Raw genomic sequence first — 7,389 nt, 5'->3', positions numbered from 1 at the left:
TGAGCCTCTGAAAAAGTGGAATATAATGGTGGGTGAAGAGATCTGTCACAATTCTTTTCAAAATAAAGGATGAGGCCTCCCGCCTCTACATTGAAAAAATACATACATTAATTATGTGATATTTACTGATTATGATCAAGTGTTCTTACACTCTTCGACCACCATAGCTGATAGTTTCCTACCTACGCTAGCTAAAATATGCGCACCTTGCTGCTCAGCTAGATTGATCTTGCTTAACTGGACGATGATCATGAATTCATGATCACAGGATGATCTCGGCATGGTCACAAATGATAACTCCCAACGACACCACCTTTGGCCAGTAGAACATGGGCGCATGGAATAATGCCCAAAACCATCGAAAGCTCTTTATTTTGGCACATAGTTCTAATATGGGTGTAAAGAGAAAAGACCAATACACAACTTTGGAGTGGTATATTCTTCAGAACACTAGTAGAAAACAGGGCTTTCGTCCAGCACCCCTGGAAGCGTTAGTCCCGGTTTAAATAGGAACCGGGACTAATGGGTGACATTAGTCCCGGTTCAAACAGCGCAGGCTTTAGTCCCGGTTCGTTTGTAACCTTTAGTCCCGGTTGGTAATACCAACCGGGACTAAAGGGGTGGCGGCAGTCTGCCTCCGGGGCAAAAGCCTTTAGTCCCGATTGATATGTACCCTTTTGTCCCGGTTGATAATACGAACCGGGACTAAAGGCTTTCTACGTTTTTTGGCTCCCCACGCACCTTCACCCCCCCCCCCCCCCCCCGATCACCTTTTTTAGCTTTGTAAAATACAAAAGAAAATGATAGAAAATTCAAAAAAAAAATCTTTTGAGATTCGTGTATTTTACGCAACCTACTATTAGGGGAAATTAACAAATTTGAATTTCGACTTTTTATGCAAAAAAAGGTTTAGAAAAAGGTAAAACGGCTTTTCTGGTTGCATACAACGTCGAAAAAACGTGTAATATATCAAAATAATCGTGGGAAAAAGTTACATCCGAATTTTTAGATTCTCAAAATTCTAAATGGAAATATGAAAGCAGGAAGATTTTAGTTTTTGCCAGAAATTCAGGATTTTATATTTTTTAAATTTTAAATTAATAATTTCATCCTACATAAAGATTACTATTACTTAACCATAAAGGTTAGCCATTTTTTAGATTTTCAAATTTTCAGGTTTTAGGGTTGGCAAAAAAAATTGAAAAATTAAAAAAATTAAAAATAATACAAATTAAAAAAGTTAATGTTTATTTTATTTGTTCAAGATTATTATTACATTATTACTTTTGTTTATTAAAAGAATTATTTGGAATTCAAACAATAAAGAAGTGTGACATCGACCTACATGTTAATAGGATTGATATGATACTAGTATCAATAACATGCGCGCGAAGCACTTGGATGCGGGACGGGAAGGAACTCGGAAGTTAAGCATGCTAGTGTTGGAGTAGTGGGAGGATGGGTGACCGAGCGAGAAGTTTGACCACGAGTAAGTAATTTGACTAGAGATTAAGTGTAGTTAGAGCCTAAACTAGAAATTCTGAAATACTAGAAATTCTGAAAAAATAGAAAAAAAGAGGGAGTGAAAAATAATTAGAAAAAAATGGATTAAAAAAAATTGACGAAATAGCCTTTAGTCCCGGTTGGTGTTACATACCAGGACTAAAGGTCTCGCCACGTGGGACCTTTAGTCCCGGTTTGTATTACAACCGGGACTAAAGAGGAGGGCGTTTAGTCCCGGATGACTAGTCCCGGTTGAAGGCCCTTATCAACCGGGACTAAAGCCCTCTTTTCTACTAGTGGAAGAATGACTATCTCGCAATAAGTTTCTGAGCTTATAGTGCAAAACACCGACATTGAAGCAACTGAACCCACTTTTTTTAAGAACTTGGCTTCTTGTCTAGTCAATCTTGTTCGAGTGACTTAGTGTAATGCCACCAAAGAGAAATGTCACATTAAATCACCAGTTTTGATGAATATCTAGCGTGTTCACGTTCTGCGGGGCGTAGAACAGGGGAGGGGGACATATGAAATCACGCAAGAAACCGTCGAAACCCTTTATTTTGGCATGGTATCCTAATATGGGTATATTGATGGGTTCGTTGCATGGAAAACAAAAAATTTCTACCGTGAACATGAACAAAAACCAAGATCCAATCTAGGAAGAAGCAAGATCTAATCTACCAAGATCGAAGAAACGAGATGTATGTGAGACTAACCCTCGAAGATTCCAAAGCCTACGAGATTAGATCTCGTTGTTGATGCAGTCGATCGTCCTGTGCTGCAATCCGGCAGCACTTCCGTACTCGGTCGTGCGTACGGTGTCGATGAGGCCCGTCCTCTCCCCGTTACAGCGGGCAGCGGAGGTGTGGTAGATCCCCTCGGAATCCCAGCAGCACGACGGCGTGGTGGTGGAGGTGGAGGAGAAATTCCTGCAGGGCTTCGCCAAGCCTGCGCAGGAAGAAGGAGGAGGGAGAGAGGGGCGGCTAGGGCTTGGGGGGGATGATGTGCTGCGCCCCAGCCCTCCCCTCCCTCTTATATAGGCGTGGGGGGCTGCCTTGGCCCCTCCTCCAAGCCCTAGGGTCGGCCAAAACAAGGGGGGCAACTTCCCCCCCAAGTTAAGTCCCTATTTTCAAGGGATTTGATCTTATCCACTTGATCCAACCACATGGGCCTTGGGGGGCTGGTGTGCCTGGCCCATGTGGGCCTATGCGACCCCCTCCGGTCCATGTTGGTCGTCCGGGATAGGTGGGCCCCACTATGGTATCCTCTGGAACCTTCTAGAACCTCCGGTACAATACCGAAAAATCCTGAACTTTTCCGGTAACCCTGAAAATGACTTCCCATATATGAATCTTATTCTCCAGACCATTCCGGACCTCCTCGTGTTGTCTTGGATCCCATCCGAGACTCCGAACAAACTTCGGTCTCCATCTCATATTCCGAATCTACTTATGCGACATCGAACCTTAAGCGCGTCACCCTACGGTTCGTGAACTATGCGGACATGGTCGAGACTCCTCTCCGACCAATAACCAATAGTGGGATCTGGAGATCCATAATGGCTCCCACACATTCAACGATAACTTAGTGATCGATTTGAACCATTTACATACGATACCGATTCCCTTTGTCACGCGATACTTTACTTGTCCGAGGTTCGATCATCGGTATCTCCATACCTAGTTCAACCTCGTTTCTGACAAGTACTCTTTACTCGTTCTGTGGTATGTCATCTCTTGTGACCTAGTCACATGCTTGCAAGCTAATTAGATGTCATTCCACCGAGAGGGCCCAGAGTATATCTATCCGTCATCGGGATGGACAAATCCCACTCTTGATCCATATGCCTCAACTCATACTTTCCGAATACTTAATCCCACCTTTATAACCACCCATTTACGCAGTGGCGTTTGATGTAATCAAAGTACCCTTCCGGTGTAAGTGATTTACATGATCTCATGGTCGAAGGACTAGGTAACTATGTATCGAAAGCTTATAGCAAGTTGAACTTAATGACTTGATCTCATGCTACGCTTATTTGGGTGTATGTCCATTATATCATTCACCCAATGACATAACCTTGTTATTAACAACATCCAATGTTCATGATCACGAAACCATGATTATCTATTAATCAACAAGCTAGTTATACAAGAGGCTTACTAGGGACTCCTTGTTGTTTACATAACACACATGTATCAATGTTTCGGTTAATACAATTATAGCATGGGATGTAAACATTTATCATGAACACTAAGATATAACAATAATTGATTTATTATTGCCTCTTGGGCATATCTCCAACATATATAAAGGAGATGTAAAAAAGCAATATCCAATACACAACTTTGAAGTGGCACCTCCTTCACAAACTGGGATTCTAGACTAAAGTGGAAAAGTTCCATTAGAAGCAAATGAACAAACTTTTGTAAGGTCTTGGCTTCTTTTTTAGTCTATCTTGTTCCTATAACTTAGTTTAACACATAAAAATAGCAATGTCAGATGAAATCATCAATTTGTATGAAAACCAAACGTGTTCCCGCTCCGGTCCCGTAAAATAGGGGGACGCATAAAGTCACGCCAGAAACCATTGGAAACCCTTTATTTTTGGCATTAAGTCCTAATATGACTATATATGTTTTTTGTAAAGAGTAAAAGCCAATACAGAACTTTTCAGTGGTAGATGCTTCACAAATAGGACTATCTCACATGATTTTTATTTACTTATATTGGAAAACTCCCACTTCAAAGCATCTAAACCAACTTTAGTAATTGACTTAATTTTTAGTTGGTTTTGTTCCTATGACTTAGTTTGACACTAATAAATAGAAAAGTCACATGAAATGATAACTTTCGATGAAACGCTGGCATGTTCGCGTTCCGAGGGACGTAGAACAGGGGATGCATGAAACCACGCCAATAATCATTGGAACCCCTTTCTATTTTGCACGAGTCATGATACTGGTATAGAAGGGTGATGCTAAAGATTAAAATCTAATACCAAGTTTGACGTGACACCTTCTTCACAAACTAAACTATCTCGCAAGAAGAGTTTGGACAATATTCATGATTAAAAATGGATAAAAGAAAACCTATTAAAAAGGTAATAATTAATAATACTCCCTCCGGTCCATAATAAATGTTGGGGGTTCAGTTCAAATTTGGATAAATTTGAACTAAAGTCCAACACTTAATATGGGATGGGAGGGAGTACCAAAAACTAGATTTTTCAGAAAAAATAAAAAAAAAACCTCCAAAAATGGAAAATATGTTTGCCGAGTGTATTTAGGAAAGCACTCAGCAAACCATCTCTTTTGCAAGTGCCCCCCTTTTGGCGCTCAAGAAACTTCCTTTAGGTGGGATGAAAACCCTACTCGGACTTCCCCTTGCCTTAACCATTCTCGCGCCTCTCTCTTCCACCACGCATTCACCACACTACCCTAGCACCATTAAAAAAGCTATCAATCCACCTCTTTATCCACTCATGGCTCACCCCACAGCCCTCCACTTCATGCCGCCACTTCTCTCGCATATGCTTCCTCCTATACGCTTGATGCATGCGCTAGCTCTCATCCACTTCTGGCCACCGCCCCACACACCCTCCTCCTCCACCATCACAGCCACCTTCTATACCTCTTTGGCTTCCACCCCACTCGACGCTCTCTCCTGAACCACAAGGTCAACTCACCGGTGGTGGCCCTTGTTGGCCACCCTTGCGTCACTACTGCCACATCCACTTCGCTCGATCACAAGGCCTCCGGTATCGGGAACGGTAATGAGACACGCTCGCACCATGAGGGGGCTCTAGTTCCGGTTATACCACACGACCTGTTGGTCAACACCTGACCTACTGTTGGCGGTCACCATGCCAGGGCCTCTGTCGACATGTTGTTGTTGTGCACCGACCAAGAAAACGATGCGCTAGTAGTACACCCACATACCCAAGATCGAATGTATCGGTATGTAGATGTAGATGCTTGTAGTACACACACATGTGGTGGTCCAGAACGAAAATATGATATCTGGGAAGTTTTCATGCTAAGGACAACTAGTTTTGTTTTGGTATTTTGACAATTGAGCGTTGATGTGTTAATACATATGTATTGTCATGTTCACCAAATTAGTAATATATAAAATGTCAACACATTTTCTCTTATATGCCTATAAATGGTGCACCATGGTACTAGGGCACCATACTCAATACTCGCAAAATACGTGTTGAATCTTACATACCCAAGATATGTATGGCTTGTATGTACCTAATAGCCAGGAATGAGGTACATATACGCAGGTATGATATTTTTCTAGCACGTATACCTAGGTATGTAGAAAATATATACATACATATATATGTATATTAGGTACGTGTAACTTTGCTATGTATAACTTTGTAAGTAACATAAGTATGTATTCTCCTTGGGTGTGCATAATTCATAGCAAAACATACGTATTTTGTGTCTCATTGGAGATTATATATATGTATACGTTAGTTTTTCTAATGTGCAATTTGATGATCTTTTATGCATGTAATGAATATTTTTGCCCATTATTTTTATTTTTTTGGTCCAGTAGCTCCCCACCACCTCAGACACCACAGATGGTCCCGATACGCGAACATTTGACTAATTCTTTTTTGGTCTACGGTGGTGAGCTCAAATTTTATCTCCTCCTATATCTCCCTTGTTCTTTTCTGGCCATCGAGCCGATAACACTAGATTTTAATGTTATGGCACTATATATTTTTCATACTTAGTCGTGTAACCTAGGCGTCTCCCATTCGAAATGGTTATGTTTAGAAATGTGGAAGTATTTCCCTTTTAAGCACTGGATCTGATCTTTTCCTTTGCCTATCTTGTGGACCTATGATGTGGGTCATGGGTTTATGCCCAACTATACCCGGTGAACCTAACATGTGAGTCCGAACGCAGAGAGAAGGTCGTGATCGCTAGCATAAGCATGGAAATGGAATTTCTATATAACATGCGTTAACTGGATAGTACTACAGCAAAAAAATTCACACGTGTTAAACAAATAATGTTATATTGTGATTCAAATTCATAAGAAGGCTAACTTCTGATGAGCGGAGCGAGGCCCGTCACCGGTAGGCTCACAACATGGGGAGCCGCTTGTCGGTACTGATCGTTATCACCGCCTATTTATACGTCTTGTAAGCCACCGGCTAGGGTTAATCGCTTCATACGATAACCCACGGCGCTTGTAAACACTCTCTGCTATAGTAAAGTTTTGCGCCCGTTGTTTTTACCTCTTTGGAGAGGGTTTTCCACGTTAAAATCATGTTTGTTAATTATTTCCTTTTCGTTCTTCGTTATTGCCTATCGCATTTGTAACAAATAAACTTGTGAAGATATGAAAATATAGCTCGCGTCTAAGACATACTACGCTAAGCAAGGGTTGAAACGAAAATACTACTGAAAACCGCACACTAATTCTTGAGCGATGAGTTACTGCACACTAGTTCCATGGTGGTCGCTGCAATTTTGGGAGGCTAAAGGAGAACAAGGAGGACCTCTTGATATTTCTGGGCGAGTGCTTCCTTTGCTTGGGAGCGAGCGGTGGAGAGGAGGTTGGGAAACCAGTTCAGTTTGGAGCACGAATGTCCATCGCTGCTGCAAATTTTGTTGATAATTAAATGTTTTTTATGGACATATATCCTCTTTTGTTATCTATATTTCTTTAGATAAAAAATTTAGGGTATTTCTTCGGATACATTTGCCCAATATAATAGTGTCAGCTGGTGGCATCATCGGCATATTCACTTTTGGCTACACCACATGCTAGATCTGGGACAAAAAGTTGAGATAAGGGCAGGTATGAGCCATTTCCTCTCACACAATGATAGCCAATTTAAACTAAATGTTATTGTAT

This window comes from Lolium perenne, chromosome 1, assembly GCF_019359855.2.
Source record: "Lolium perenne isolate Kyuss_39 chromosome 1, Kyuss_2.0, whole genome shotgun sequence".
Taxonomy (NCBI): Eukaryota; Viridiplantae; Streptophyta; class Magnoliopsida; order Poales; family Poaceae; genus Lolium; species Lolium perenne.
Note: the sequence above shows the minus strand (reverse complement) of the source record.